The following is a 16,965-nucleotide window of genomic DNA, read 5'->3' as shown; positions in this document are numbered from 1 at the left end:
TATTAGAACAGTACAATAGAAGAATTGCAATGCTGAAATGGACTGACATAAACCCAAGGCCAGGTTGTTTTTCTTAAAATGTTTTGCAGAATGACAGATATTTTAACTTGGTCAGCAATAAGTCTAACAATATTTTCTGTAGAACATACAGAAAGCTGTGTCTAACTACGTCAGCAATAGAATGTAACATTTTATATGTGACATGAAGAGAAATGTATAAGTATAACCTACTAGTCATTAATCATTCAGACAAACTTTGTGCCTACATGCTTTGTCTCCTTGCTACAAGTAATAAAGGGTGCCTTGCTTGAACCTAACGTGAATTGGTCTTTGAAGCTTTTTCCTTTGACAGCAGTATAGTGCCTTTTTTAGGTGGTGTTCCAAAGACCAAATTACCACCATAACAGCTACAAACAAATGCAATCTGAGGGTCATGCTGCTCAGTGCTAGAAGTCTAAATCTCAAAATGCACTCACTTGAAGCACTTCTTAAAATGGAGAACATCGACATTTGTGCTATAACAGAGACCTAGTTAAAGGCAATAGAAAGCACCCCTACACTACCAGGCTATAACTCTTTCCAGACCTTTCGGCCGCAGAACTTGGGCCAAAGCTCCAAAGGCGGTGGTGTTTCCATATTCATAAAGGATGCACACACCTCCAGATTGGTAGCCCAACATAATGCATCAGAGATAATTCATAGGTTCATAGATTCATAGGTTCATACTAGGCTATCTGCCCAAGGGCATTTATAAGCCTAGCCCAGAGTTTTGTGGCTTTCGTCACCCCTTTAGTTTGAAGGAAACTATGCCCTTTATTTTGCTGTGCCTCTGTCAAGCAGTGGCAATGAGGTAATCCCTGGGGTATATTTGCGATCTCCCATCCATTGGTCAAGATTTTTCTTGAACAAGGCCAGCAAGGTGCTCTGCCTCACATGTACCGGGATTTTGTTCCACAGCATAGGGAGTCTCTGGGTGATGAATCTGTCCCTCCAACACATCCTATTAATAACCGTGTCCAGGTTTAAGTCTCCCGCCCTTGTAGTTTTGAGGGATCTAGATTTTTTGAGGTGAAGCATGTTCATCAATTCTGGGTTGGACATGGCCTTGTATGTCAGGCACAGGTCACCTCTGAGCAAACGGTAAGCGACTGAATAGAGCTGGAATTCCTTCAGTCGGGCAGCATAAGACATATTTTTGAGGCCGTTTATCCTTTTGGTGAGGAACTTTTGGGGCCTTTCCAGCTGCTGCAGGTGTCGGGTCAGATACATTCCGAATGGGGCATTGTACTCAATCATTGGTCTGATGAGTGATGAGTACAGGGGGCCGATGACCTCTCTTGATCTAGATGTGAATCCCTTCATGATCAGGTGGGAAATGTAGAAGGTCTTCCTAACTACTTTGGCAACGTGAGTGTCAAACGAAAGGTTACTGTCAACCCGGGTCCCCAGATCCCTGATAACCTCTTCTGTGCTCAATGGATTGCCACCTATATGGTAGCTAGGGGTAACCTTGTTTTTCCCGAGGGGTATGACTATGCATTTTTTGGCGTTTAACTTTAGGCCATGGCTCTGGCACCAGTTATCCATTTCTATGAGACCCTTCTGGAGGATATCTGTGTCAGATGTATTCTCGTCTATGGCGCCCAGTTTGCAGTCATCTGCAAATTTTGTCAGCCATAACCCTCCTGTGTTTGCTTGTACTTCTGAAAAGTAGATGTCGAACAAGAGTGGGCCCAGGACTGAGCCCTGTGGGACACCACCCATGACAGGCTCTGAGTTTGACATGGCGCTAGCAACTCTGACCCTGTGGGTTCTGTCACTTAGCCAGTTTGCAACCCATCTTGTGATGTATGGATTAACATTTAAGCTGATGAGTTTTTCAATGATACCTGAGTGGGGTATTGTGTCAAAAGCCTTTGCCAGGTCGAGGTAGGCTGTGTGGACTGCCTTTCCCTCATCAATGGCCTTGGTGACTGTTTCGAAGAAGTCAACCAAGTTTAAAAGGCATGATCTGACTTTGACAAAGCCAAACTGGGTTGGATCCAAAGTCTGTAAGTCCCCTATGTCTTTATTTATGAGTTCCATTATGATCCTCTCCATAGCTTTGCAGATCAGGCTTGTCAAGCTGATGGGACGGTAATTTCCAGGGTCGGTGGAGGCACCGCCTTTGTGAAGTGGGACCACAGTTGCCATGCGCCACTCCTTGGGTACGTATCCTGAGGTGAGGCTAAGATTAAACAGCTGTCCTAACTGTGGGTTTAATTCCTCATTGAGTTCATGGAGCACACAGCCGGGGACACCATCTGGTCCCATGGATGCTGTGTTTTTCGCCTTGGAGAGAGCAGTTCTCACCTGAGCGTTAGAGATGTTTGGGGGGCTACAATCCTCTGGTATAGATATCTCTCCTTTTGGGGGGGAGTTTGCACTGAACCTGTCAGCCAGTATGTTGGCAATGTCTGTAGGTTCAGTGATTTTTACATCATTTTGAACTAATTCTGAGCATATCTGGGAGTTTCCTCCCAGGTTTCTAACATAGCTAAAGAAGGCCTTATGATTGTCTTTGAGTCCTTAGCAATTTTCTCTCAAAATTTGCCTTAGATGATTTTATGAGAGCTCTTAGTTTTTACTTATAATGATCAAAGGTGTCTTACCTTTTAAGGATTTTGCTCTATCTTGTAGTAGCTTCCTCCTTTTGTTGTAGAGCTTGTTTATGGCTGGGGTCCACCAGACTGGGCGCTTGCCTTTGGTACAAAGAGTCTTTGTTTTGTTTGGGATTGCCTGATCCATGCAGTCCTGTAGGTGCTGGTAGAAGGCATTTGTAAGTGATTCAGCGGCTTGAGTAATGTTTTCCATGCTCGGGGCCTTAAAAGAGACCACACTAGTCTTCAGAAGTGTGAAGTCGGCTTTTGAGAAGTTCTTCACTGTGGTCTTTCTTGTCTCACGTACGGGGGCGGGATGAGGAGCTCCAGTGAGATTAGTTTATGATCTGATCTCACCAGTGAGGGGTATACTTCTGGTGTTGAACATTGTGATCCCATATTCGTGATGATGAGATCAAGTATGTTTTCACCTCTTGTGGGGATGGTGACTAGTTGTTCCATGGCATTTGAGTTTATGAACTCTAGGAACCTTTGGGCTAGAGTGTTGGGGCTTGAGTAGTGATCCCAGTCTATATTAGGGTAGTTGAAGTTACCTAGTATGATGGTGTTTGGAGATACATTTATCCCCTCCAGTGTTTTCAGGAAAGCTATGTGAGGGTCCTGAGTTTGAGAGGGTGGCCTGTAACATGCTACAAATTGCAGAGCAGTCTTGCCTATGGTTAATTGCACCTGGATGGTCTCCGATGCATCAGGTGCAGCTAACATTGGGTAAGACAGCGATTCAGGTTGTAGCCTGCTATCAGTCCACAATCAAGTCTGAAGACTCACACTCCACTTTCCTAAGCACCCTGGAGAATATTAGGGACCAACCTAACACTCTCACACTAGGCGACTTCAACTACTCCTCCATTAACTGGGAAAACTACTCATGCACTAATACACGTGCCCACCATTTCCTGGAGTTCATTAATTCCAGTGCCCTGGACCAGCTTGTTCTAACCCCCATTAGAAGTAGCAACATTCTTGATCTGGTCATTACTAACATGGGCGACCGTTGCTCTACACCAGTAGTCAGCTCCTCCCTTGTTAGATCTGACCACAAACTAATCACCTTGGAAATCCACATCCCTACCACACTCCACCCCCCGCAAAGGTAACCAACATGGAAAACTTCTCCAAAGTTAACTTTGGGCTCCAATAACAGAGGTGGCTAACTTCACGGCACCCATGCAAATGGAGAATAGTTGCATGGCCGCGGAATCATACACCAATGCACTGTACGAACATGTACACAAATGCATGGATCTCGTCATACCCAATAAAATCAAGATGCTCTCCTCCAAAAAAAAAAGGAAGCCAATATGGTGGTCCCCTGCCATAAACAAACTCTACAACAGAAGGAGGAAACTGATGCAGAATAAAGTAAAGTCCCAAGACTGAAAAAACTCCCTTATCATCCTCAACAAAAAGTTGAGATCCCTCATCAATCCTCTAAAGCTAGCTATGAAAACGAACATGTACACAAATGCATGGATCTCGTCATACCCAATAAAATCAAGATGCTCGCCTCCAAAAAAAAAGGAAGCCAATATGGTGGTCCCTGCCATAAACAAACTCTACAACAGAGGGAGGAAACTGATGCGATATAAGGTAAAGTCCCAAGACTGGAAAAACTCATTTATCATCCTCAACAAAAAGTTGAGATCCCCCATCAATCCTCTAAAGCTAGCTATGAAAACAGAATTGCAACAGATAGTAAAGGCACCCACAAGGCCTTCTATAGCTATGTAAAGAATCTCCATGACAATACCCAGATTTGTTCTGAGCTACTGCACAATGGTACCTCCTATACCAAGCCAACCAATATTGCCAATATACTGGCTGACAGATTCAGTGCCAACTTTACCCCTCTCACCCCCCAAAGGACCAATTATAATACTAGTAGACTGCCAGGAACCCAGTATTACTGCTGCACAGGTTAAACCAGCACTATCCAAGGTCAGGAATACAGCTTCAGTGGAACCTGACTACATCCCTGGCTGTGTTATACATGAACTACAGAGTGAACTGGCACCTCATCCACGTGCCCTGTTCAATCACAGCCTCACCTCAGGCTTTGCCCCTACTGAATGGTGCACTGCTACAGTCATCCCTTTCCACAAAGAAGGAGCGACTACAGACCCTGGCAACTATCACCCCATTAGCCTGATGAGTCTGATATGCAAAGCTATGGAACACATCATCATGGACCTAATAAACAAGGATATAGGGAATCTCCAATCTCTGGATTCTACACAGTTTGGTTTTGTGAAGCTTAGATCATGCCTACTCAACTTGGTTGACTTCTTTGAGTCAGTCATCAGAGCTGTAGATGAAAGCACGGTGGTTCATACAGCCTACCTTGAGCTGGCCAAGGCCTTTGATACCATTCCTCACTCAGGCATCATAGAAAAACTCACCAAGCTAGGCATCAACTCCTATATCACTAGGTGGGTTGCAAACTGGCTCACAGAACCCACAGTGTGAAAGTAGCTGACTCCAAGTCAGACTGCCAACTAGTCACAAGTGGATTCCTACAGGGTTTGGTCCTGGGTCCTCTCCTGTTTGGTATCTACTTCTCTGAAATCCAGACCAACATGAAGGGACTCTGGCTGATAAAGTTCACAGACGATTGCAAGTTGGGAGCTATTATTAACTCCCCAAGTGATGTTGACATCCTACAGAATGACCTCACTGATACCATAGACTGGTTTCAGGACCATGGCCTTAAGCTCAATGCCAAAAAATGTGCCATCATCTCCTTTGGGAAAAATCCAAAATAAGAGATCTGGGAACACAGGTTGACAGCAACCTCTCTTTTGATCACCACATTACCACTGTGATCAAAAAGTCCTTCCGTGTGGCACATCGCATTACTAAGGGTTTTGCATCCAGGAAGAAAAAGGTCATTGTCTCCCTCTACTCTTCCCTCATTAGGCCAATCATCAAGTACAATGCCCCATTTGGCATGTACCTCACTAGACACCTGCAACAACTGGAGAGACCACAAAAGTACCTGACAAAGAGGATCCTAGGCCTTAAACACTTTTCCTGTATAGACATACACAAAAAACTCCAACTATTCTCTGTCTCATATCGCCTACTTAGACGTGATCTCTGCTTGATTTACAAAGCCATGTCTGACCCAGCTCTGTTAGAAATGCTACATCTAAAGAAATCCCAATTCCTCTGCACCACATGCTCCAGAGACGTCAACGTAATTACCACAATCAGCAGAATGTGCTGGAGGGACAGGTTCATAACCCAGAGACTGCCCATGCAATGGAATAGACTTCCCATACATGTCTAGGAGAGCACCTCACTGACCCTCTTCAAGAGCAATCTTGATGAGTGGATGGGAAATAGAAAATTCACCCTGGGGATAACTCAAGTGGCTCTACTTGACAGAGGCACTGGGAACTAAGGTCTGGTTGCATGATGCCAGGGTAATCCTATGGCTAGGCTTGTAAAGGCCCCGGGGCCATTAGCCTAGTGCACACGTATGAACCTATGAACCTATGTTGATCTTGAAGCTTGTTTTGCAGATGTTAGGGCTTTTTTAACAATATGCACAGGGTAACCTCTGTTACAAAATCTATGAACAAGATCCTGTTCTTTCTGTTTTAAATCATGAGTGGATGAACATATCCTTCTAAGCCTCAAAAATTGTGACTTAGGGATATTATCAATGATATGTTTGGGATGACAACTGGTGGCATGCAACAATGTATTAAATTATGGATATTTCCTAAATACAGAACTTTGCAGAGTACCACCAACCATTGCTGTAACTTGTACATCCAAAAAGGTAACAAACTTTGAATGATAACTTACCGTAAAATGGATACTCCACTTACTCTCTTTTAAATATTTAATTTATTCCTGTAAATAAGCTGCATTTGACCTCCACACCAACCAGCAGTCATCCAGATATCTACACCAGATATCCATAGAATCCAAAAATATATTGTGAAAATCATCATATATAAGCTGTCCTTCACTTAGCCCATAAATAGATCTGCATATATTGGTGCAAATGAGGCCCCCCTGGCAGTCCCTTTCAATTGCAAACAGCACTGATTATCAAAGTAAAATACATTTTTAGTAAGAACATGCTCAGTTAAGCAAAGTAAAAATGTATTAAAGCCAGGGCTATATAAAGGAACTGGTTCTAACCAAAAGTCCAGTGCCAAAAGACCTGCCCAATGAGGAGTGTTGGTGTACAGGGCAGATACAGCTAATGTAATAACAACCAACCATCCTCAGTTTGCATATAATTTGCTATATTAAGAAATTCAGTTGTATCTTGAATATGAGAATGCAGATAATTCGACAGTGGTCTAAGATGTCTTGTCAAATAAATTGAAAGAGGTTATGTTAATGTTCCTTTTCTTGAAACAATCAGTCTGCCAAGGGACCTCTCAAGATTCTTATGGATTTTAGGCAACATATAGAAAGTATGTCTAGCGTGAATTGACACTGTAAGATGATATACTATTTCTTTAGAAATTATACCTTCCTCAAATGCTAAATGTAGAAACACATCTATTTCTTTCTTAAACAATGGTGTAGGGTCCAAATGCATCTGCTGATAAAATCGATGGTCAGAAAGTTGACTGAAAGTTTAATTATGATATATATCCCATTTACACATGACCACTGCTCCTCCTTTGTCTGCCTTATTAATTACTATTTTCTTATTCTGGTTTAATTTATGTAAAGCCTGCCACTGTGACCCTGACAAGTTATCTTTAAAAACATTCTTATTTAAACCATATAAAAAAATGCAAATCTTTCAAAATCAAATTTTGAAAAATCACAACATTTTTGCTCACAGGTGGCATAAAGGAGGATTGTCTGTATCTGAACTCATGAGAAAGCAAGTCTGCTGAAGGTTGTTGATCAAAGTACAACCATAAATTTAAAGTTCTACAAAAAGAAATAACATCTTGTGCAAAAGTATATTCAAACACCAAATAATTGGGAATAAAAGCCATCCCTTTATTCAACAATCCACATTCTGCTTGTGATAATTTTACAGAAGAAATGTTGTGTACATTTTGATTAACATTTACTTGTGCACCATCATTTGCAATATTGTTTCTAAACTTGCAACTCCCACATTTATGTTTTTGCCCGTCCCTTCTAATTCTCCTAAAGGGACATCAATATTAACCTTCTTTGTTAAGGCAGATTGTGAGGATGCAGGTGTTTATGTTTCTGTGGCAGAAGAAAACTCATCTGCAGAGGTATCTGAATATCTGAAGAAACATTGAATTTCTTTAAAACAGATCTCTTTCTCTTACACTTGAAAGTACCAGATGAAGGAACCTTATTTTCAACAAACTGCAGATTTCTTGTATTCAAATGGTTTACCCAAAGAATAATCCTTTAAATCTCATTGAAATTTTGTAATCATCCTATACTTCATGTCCTTTTCAGCTATTATTAAAGTCTTTGATAACACTGACATCAGCTTAAAGTATATAACTCTTGTTTGTATGGCTTAGCCATATCACATAACTCAGCAATAGCATTAGTTAAACTAGAAATTTTACATTAATAAAAAGAGATTAAGATCTTAACAAATGATATCGAGGACAACTGTTGACCTCCTGCCATTCTTGAAGGAACAAATCATCCACCCCTTTAACATAAAGTTGAATTTTAACACACAAACCTCTTGGAGTGATATTTTTAGTACAATAGGCTTTAAAAAGCCTTAAATGCCACACATGCATTCCCATGTCATAACCACAGATAAACATTTCAGAATATATGTACATGAGGCCAAACTAGCCCCATTTTTAGATTGATTAACTCCAACATCAAGAGATGAATCAAAAGCATTTAAATCGTCCTTATTGGCTGATTGGCCTCCCAAAACATGGATTAAATCCATAGCTAAAAATTCCCCCAACAAACTAAATCCAACTCAGATTGTGTTGTTACATACAATATTCTATAAAGCAAATATATATAAGACACTTTACAAAAAAATGTTTGAAATACAAATTTGACAGATGACACTGAAAAACATACATGATATTCATGTGAGCATTATCCCCTTAATCTTCCATATTATTTATTGGAATCCCCACACTGTTCATATGGCAGAACTCTGCTGAACTGTCAAATAAAGTTCCAATAATTTTCCAAACCAGTTATTTTCAACATATGAATGAACAGCTGACACAAGATCTTTTGTTGAAGTAAAATGTCTGGTATTTGTTAAATGGTGGTGCAAATCAATATAAAAAATAAGTATATAAGTGACCTTCTTAAATAATAATAGCAAATGTCCAACCTGATTACTTCCTCCAAGGAGTCACACAACTTCACAACTTCTGCTACCAAGGCAAAATAATTGTCCCTGCCCAAAAACAGGGAGAACAAAACTCTCAGATGAATTGCTGTTAATTCCAATCTACAAATGAACAAACTATAAGTCTATGTCAGATAGGCTATAAATTTGAAACGAAGCACATAAAAAGATTCACAGCTGAAGACACCACACGGGCGACCAGTGATTATTTTAAGAAACCAAAAAATAAAGGCAGCCACCTCATATAAGCCACCATGCAATTAAGTAAAATGTTTAATTTGTGGCAGGTTTAATCCTTCAGCCTCAAAACAAAGCAAACAAATGTTACCGGATCACTGCTGATAGTTCTGATCCTCTATTCAGTCGACTCTCAGCTGATAACTCAGGTGTCCAAATTTTTACATAAAAATTCCCATAGCATGACACAAACTGCATGAAGATCTTCATATAATAAGTAGGCTCCACAAACATCTAATTAATACTCCAACCTTATTATTTCACCTCCTAGTGAAATAAAGTTCAAACCAACTACACAGTTAACTAGATGTTATCACAAAAAGGTGACTCATCATCTGAGCCACAAAACAAACAGGGTCAGATTTCAAATTGACCAGATACATTGTTAATACTCCAATTTCTCAATTGAATCAGCTAATAATCCATGGCCTTCTCTTGGTAGAGAAAAATGACCAAAAAAAAATCTTCCGCTGTATCAGTATAACACCCTCCATGTCTTGCTGACCACACCACCATCAATAACATAATTCAGGTCAATGGCTGGCCTTTAAATTATACTCCAAACATGGATAAATCAACTGAAATGAGCCACTGGAACCATACCCAGCAGAGAACTGACGGACCAACAGCGCAGGGAAAAAAAATAAATGTCCAAAAGCTCACAAAGTCCCATGCAAGTATGGATAGGTGCAAGGCCCAAAACATCCAATGGCAAAAAAAAAAAAAACAGCACTCCAAGTCAGCTCTCAAAATTTAATGTTTACTAAATCTCAAAACATGTTATAAAACACGTTATAAAACAAACCACATATAGGTGACAATAATATGTATAGCATACAGGTTTTGGCTATAAAGGTTATCCGATATCAAACTGAGAATCTTAAGTTGTCTTTTTCATGCAAGCAGTGGTATTTTCCATTCAAAAATGAGCATGCTGATAGGTCAGCCCAACCAGTGTGCCCGTTATAAATCAAATATATACCAATGGAAAAAAGTCCAGTCACCTGAACTTTCTTCTGTTAATATATGCTAAGAGAACACTACTTTTTTTTTTATTTAAGAAAAAACTAAACTTACAAAAATGGATACGTCAAAACAACGAGAGAGGTGGGACAGAAAAAAATACAAGGATAATCAGGTACATTATGCAAAACTCGAAAAACATACCTGATTATTCTTAAATTTTGTCTATCCTGTTTTTCCCGCATGTTTGAAGTCTCCGGATTTCCTTTTTTTTTAATTAAAAACAAACAGACCAAAAAAGCAATGAAGATCTTCATTCCTCCATTGCTTCCTTTACAGAGCACTGGTGCAACGCACGAGCATGGGAACATAAGTCCCATAGGCATGCGTAGCACATCAACAAAGCCAGATGATACCGGGGAAAAATGCAGAAGAGCACCATACTGCTGTTATACAAGGACATTATTTAAGAAAAGTAAGTAACTTTTTTCAATAGCAATAACCCATGGCTGAGTGTTGGTAATGCTGATTTACCCAAGATTGGCTTTGTTTGGTCACTCAGGTTTCACACTCTTGACCAAACCAAACCAACCATGGGTAAATCCAGCATTGCCCACACCTAGCCATGTGTTATTGCTATATTATTTAGTACTTTAGGTACAAAATGGCTCAGCTATAATTTTGTTGAAAACAAGAAATTGCTGGATGTCTACAAAGTGATTTCTGTTATTTGTAGTTTGCTGCCAGAAATGCAAGGTAACTTTAAAGCAACATGCACTGAAAGGCATGTAATCCCTTGAGTACAATTTGCAGATGAAGAAAGGCTCTGTCCTGGAACACTGCATGCACATTACTTTGTGTAACAGCTCCACAACAATACAGATTAAACAATGTGAATCTGCTAATTGTATGACCCACTGGAATTTGTAAACTGACACTAGCACACAATTATGTAACGTTCATTTCATATTAGACAAGTTATAGATAGTTTGATGGCAGTGCTTAAGCAAGTAACGGATTAAACTTAGGTGTTTCTGATGAATGGCTTTAAAATATCTGCAGTTACAGTTGTCTGGGTTCTGGTGTGACAGAACTATTTTTATGGGCTCATATGCTGTCTCCCTGTTAGTACTATAATATAGCTTAGCTGTCCTGCTGTACATAAACTGAAAACTAAAAGACTGCCAAATGAACACTTTTTCACATTAGTTACTTTGTTCTGTTTGCTTGACAAGTCTTAGTTTTGCAAACCAGATGAAACAACATTTATAAAAAAGTTTATTTTGATTGCCTGAAAGAAGCATTTTTCAAGTCCCTGGACTTCATGGAAAGAGACAAGGAGGAGCTCTTGGATTATGTGGCCCAGGCAGGTATGACCCTAACCCTGAGCCGCATCCTACCGTTGCCCAGAATGATACTGCAGTACAAGCAGAAAATGATTGACTTCAACAATTGGGCAAGTTTCTCATATCATTCTAATGGGATTCAGTATCTATCTGCCTGGGATGACCTGATTGACAGATCTCAATGCTTTGTCAGAGATGGCCTGCATCTGTCACCCCTGGGTTTCTGGATACTGGCTAAGGCTCTTGCCACCACTATAGTCCCTTTTTAGGTAATGTTCCAAAGACCAAATTACCACTGTAACAGCTATAAATAAATGCAACCTGAGGGTCATGCTGCTCAATGCTAGAAGTCTAAATCTCAAGATGCACTTACTCGAAGCACTCCTCAAAATGGAGAACATCGACATTTGTGCTGTAATGGAGACCTGGTTTAAATCAGCAGAAAGCACCCCTGTGCTACCAGGCTATAACTCATTCGACACCTTTCAGCCCCAGAACATGGACCGAAGCTCCAAAGGCAGCGGTGTCTCCATATCCATGAAGGATATGCACACCTTCAGACTAGTAGCCCAGCATAACGTATCTGAGATACTTCAGGTACAACTAACATTGGGTAAGACAGAGATGCAGGTCATAGCCTGCTATAGGTCCCCAACCATGTCCCAAGACTCACACTCCACGTTCCTAGGCACCCTGGAATCTATTAGTGTCCAACCCAACACTCAATACTAGGTGACTTCAACTACCCCTCCATCAACTGGGAAAACTATTCATGCACCAATACACTGGCCCAATGCTTCCTGGAATTCATCAATTCCAATACCCTGTGCCAGCTCATTCTTACCGCCACTAGAGGAAGCAACATCCTTGACCTGGTTATTACTAACGTGGGCAACCATTGCTCTACACCAGCAGTCAATTCCCCTGGTTTGATCCGACCACAAACTAATCACCATGGAAATCCACATCTTACCCACACCCCCCACAAAGGTAAAAACCATGAAAAACTTCTCCAAAGCTGAGTTTGGGCTCCTAAAAACAGAGGTGGCTAACTTCACGGCACCCATGTCAATGGAAAATAGATGCATGACTGCCGAAGCATGCACCAATGCACTGTACGAACACATACATAAATGCATGGAACTAGCCATACCCAACAGAACCAAGATGCTCTCCTCCAAAAAAAAGATGCCAATCTGGTCCCCTGCTATTAATAGACTCTACAACTGAAGGAAGAAACTGTTGCAGAAAAAGGTGAAGTTTCAAGATTAGAAAAACTCCCATATTAGCCTCAACAAAAAGTTGAGATCCCTCATAAAATCCTCTAAAGCCAGCTATGAAGGCAGAATTGTGGCAGATACTAAAAACAACCACAAAGCCTTCTATAGTTATATCAGGAATCTCTACAGCAATACCCAGGTTTGTTCTGAGTTACTCCAGAATGGTAACTCGTATACTGAGCCAACAGTTATTGCCAACATACTGGCCAACAGATTCAATGCCAACTTTATCCCTCTCTCCCCCCGTAAAGGACCAATCACAATACCAGAGAAATGTCAGGCACCCAGCATTACTGCAGCACAGGTTAAAGCTGCATTTTCTAAGGAGAAGATTACAGCTTCCATGGGACCCGACAATATCCCTGGATGTGTTGTGCATAAACTAAAAAGTGAACTGGCACCACATCTGTATGTCCTGTTCAATCACAGCCTCACCTTAGGCTTTGTCCATACCAAATGGTGTACTGCTAAAAGGGGAGCAACTACAGACCCTGGGAATTATCGCCCATTAGCCTGATGAGTCTGATATGTAAGGCTATGGAGCACGTCATCATGGACCAATTAACAAGGATATAGGGAATCTCCAAACTCTAGATCCCACTCAATTTGGTTTTGTGAAAAGCAGATCATGCCTGCTCAACCTGGTTGACTTCTTTGAGTCAGTCATCAGAGCTGTGGATGAGGGCAAGGTAGTTCATATAGCCTACCTCGACCTGGTCAAGGCCTTTGATGCCATTCCCCACTCAGGAATTATTGATAAACTCACAAAACTAGGCATCAACCCCTATAGCACTAGGTGGGTTGCAAATTGGCTCACAGATAGAACCCACAGTGTGAAAGTAGCAGAATCCAAGCCAGACTGCCAATCAGTCACAAGTGGAGTCCCACAGGGATCAGTCCTGGGTCCTCTCCTGTTTGGCATCTACTTCTCAGAACTCCAGGCCAACATGGAGAGACTCTGGCTGACCAGGTTTGTAGATGACTGCAAGCTGGGAGCCATTATTATCTCCCCAAGTGATGTAGACATCCTACAGAAAGGCCTCACTGAGACCAATGACTGGTGTCAAAACCATGGCCTTAAGCTTAATGCCAAAAAATGCGTCATCATCTCCTTTGGAAAAAACTCAGTTCCCACTAATTACCCCATCAATGGGAGCCCACTGAATACTGAAGGCTTTATAAGAGATCTCGAGACACAGTTGACAGCAACCTCTCCTTTGACCACCACATTGCCACTGTGATCAGAAAGTCCTTCTATATGGCACATCTCGTTACCAATGGTTTTGCATCCAGGAATTAAGAGGTCATCATCTCTCTCTACTCTTCACTTATTAGGCCAATGATCGAGTATAATGCCCCATTTGGCATGTACCTCACTAGGACACATGCAACAGCGGGAAAGGCCACAAAGGTACTTCACAAAGAGGAACCTAGGCCTTAAACACATGTCCTACATGGACAGACTCAAAAAAACTCCAGCTATTCTCTGTCTCATATCGTCTACTAAGAGGCAATCTCTGCTTGACTTACAAAGCCATGTCAGACTCAGCTCTGTTAGAAATGGTACATCTAAAGAAATTCCAATCCCTCTGTACCACACGCTGCAGAGACATCAACCTCATTACCACAATCAACAGAACATGCTAGAGGGACAGGTTCATAACTCAGACTGCCCATGCTCTGGAATACACTTCCCATACATGTCAAGCAGAGCACCGCACTGGACCTCATCAAAAGAAGCCTTGATGAGTAGATGGGAAATAGAAAGTTCACCCCAAGGATCACCTAAGTGGGTCTACTTGATAGAGGCACTGGGAACTAATGTTGGGCTGCACAATGCCAGGGAACTTCTATGGGCTAGGCTTGTAAAGGCTCCAGCATCATTGGCCTAGTACACACCTATGAACCTATGAACCTATAAACCTCTGAGACTGAACTTGGTTTTTAAAATATTTCCAGTTCCATGGAACATTCTCCATATATAGCTGCATTTCCATTTCAATAGAAGGCAAACTAGTTCTCTTGCATTCAATAGTTTCTAGCCTTGAGGCAGATTGACACATTCACGATCTGTTTATTGATATGTGCAGCCATTTTGACCATGGGGTGGCATGCCCATCTGAATATGAAAAGTCCCAGTTTGGACTGTCATTCAAGGTGTCAGAGACCCAATTATAGGATGGGGAATTATGAGGCTTTACCTACTCACCTCACCTGGAGGATGCATGCAAAGAAAGTTTCTCATGTTGATTTTAGTTAACAGTTTCTGTGGATCACAGGAACATAACAGCAATATCTCGATTGTTAAGGCAGTAGGGCTGCTTGTGGGGTTACATCATATGTATGAGATGACTAATGTCCCCATACTGCACACATTGCATACCTACTCCATGGAGTATAGTCTGGGCCCATGCTAACAGAATGGCAGATGCAAGTAAACAATGACAGCCTACCATTTGCATGAAAGCTGTGACTTCTGTCATATGGAAGAGAGCAGCTGGTTGTACTGTGGATGTTTCAGAGGTCAAAAAAAAAAAAATCTATTTATTGATATGAGGGCCGCCACATTTTATACAAAGCTCTGTAGCTATATGAATGTTCAATTTGTTTCAATGATATTATTACTCCAGAGCTATTCTAAACATATGGGTCACCATAATCTGATGCTCCTGAATTTAGATGGAAAAGCTCAGTGAACATACCAAGCATTTATTTTGTAGTACACTGATTTGCTGGTAGCAGCTACTGTTTCCTGGTTGGAATCAGGCTGTCAGTTATTTCATTGCAGATGGAAATCCCATCTTTTAATATAATGACCCCGTAATAAGGTTTAATTTCTCTTAACAAGTGAAACAAAGTTAGTTGGAGAATTATGTTTTCAGTCATTTATTTCTCTTCTTCACCTTTGAATAAAGTGTAAATAAATCTAATATAATTTCTTCCCAGTAAAGCTATATTAACAAAAAATTAAGTGATGCAGATTATATCGTGAAATTCTCTTGCATGTTTATCATTATATTTCAAAGGTTATTAGAACATACTATTTAAATGAATAATTGCAAGAACCATTGTATTCTGTACCTTTAGGGGTATGGAAAAGATTAGACCTCTTCTATAAGTTGGAAATCACAATGCTCATTAAGAGATAATATCACTGTTGGGATAAAAATTTGACCTTAAGTTTAAAATAAATACTCATGGCACAATTTCTGGAGCTATATATGTATGGGGTTTAAATGATGTCTGTAAATATATTAATTGTGTTGTTATCACTGAACTACATAGAAAGAATATCAGGACAAGCATGTAGATTATCAACAATCTTACTATTAAATATGAAATATAAGTGAAAACTTTGGGCTCAGATCCATGCCACAGAGAGATTAAGCCTGCACTTTGACCTAGATAACCTTTGATCAACTAGAGTCTCAGCCACTGGAACAGTCTATGAAGGAGGGTGGGAGTGAGTGACCAGTGCCACTTTACCTGTCCTGTGATTTGGGAGAAAGTTCAGACTCCTTTAGATATCTAAGACTACTAGAGGGAGGGAGGGCAATGCTTGCACTGTCTGGACTAAGGACAAGCATTTGGATCTAAGCCATATACACAAGGCAGCCATTAGTAGCTCAACTGTGGAAAAGGGTACGGTCACAGGGAAGCCTTAGCAAAACCTCACATATGTAACTAAGAATATCAACCATTGGAGGAGACAGTTGTTCAAGAAATAGAAAACACCTCATGGCTACCTGGATGACAGCTACAAATGACTGGCCCTCACTGTAGTGATGAGGAGTGAACGGGTACAGATACAACAGAAGGCTAGATAGGCAAGAGGCACGAGTGAGTGGAAAACACGTAAAAAATAAATGAGGGAAGATTTTGTTAATCATTTCTCATTTTCATTTTGGAACTGCATAGTATATCATTAAGAGAATAGCAGAAGTTAATGTGTGAGATTTCTCAGAGGCCTTCAGAGAGTTACAGAATGCCTAATCATTGTCGCTTATTGTCCCTAGTGTACAGCACTCACATTACCTCTGTTAATCTCAAAGTCGTCATCAGATACACAGAGGCAATTCCAATATGTGCTTAACAAGCTGGTAGGGTGGGGGTTAAACAAAATATGGTAAAGATTATGACAATCTTCTCAAGCTGGGTTATTCAGATATATAAGA

Source organism: Protopterus annectens, chromosome 3.part0 (assembly GCF_019279795.1).
Source record: "Protopterus annectens isolate FY-2018-M chromosome 3.part0, PAN1.0, whole genome shotgun sequence".
Classification (NCBI taxonomy): Eukaryota; Metazoa; Chordata; order Ceratodontiformes; family Protopteridae; genus Protopterus; species Protopterus annectens.
This window is presented reverse-complemented; position numbering follows the sequence as displayed.